We start from the raw sequence: 494 nt of genomic DNA, 5'->3' as shown, positions 1-494 counted from the left end.
TGAGAAAAGAGCATAGAGAAGTGAGAAAATAGAATAGATACTAGAGAGAGGATATGATAGATATATATTAAAATAAAAAATTGTAAGATATGATTAATATATAATATATAGAGATAAGAGATGAGAATATATAGTAGAATATATATTATAGAATGAGAGAGTAGAGATAATATATATTTAAGATAGATAAGTATAGAGATGAGAGAGATAATAGATATATAGAAGAGTAGAGATAGATATAGATAATATTATAGTATATAATATAATATAATAAGATAATAATATATATATAAATATAATATGAGTAATAGAGATAGAAGAGCGTAGATAATATAGAGTATCGCTAATATATATATAGAGAATAAGATAGAAGATATAAAAAATATAGATATATATATAAGGAGGAGAGAGATATAGTATATATAGATATAGATATAGAATGATAGAGTTATATAATATATATAGAGGATAGATAGATATATATATGGAATGAG

Source organism: Penaeus monodon, chromosome 22 (assembly GCF_015228065.2).
Source record: "Penaeus monodon isolate SGIC_2016 chromosome 22, NSTDA_Pmon_1, whole genome shotgun sequence".
NCBI lineage: Eukaryota > Metazoa > Arthropoda > Malacostraca > Decapoda > Penaeidae > Penaeus > Penaeus monodon.
Note: the sequence above shows the minus strand (reverse complement) of the source record.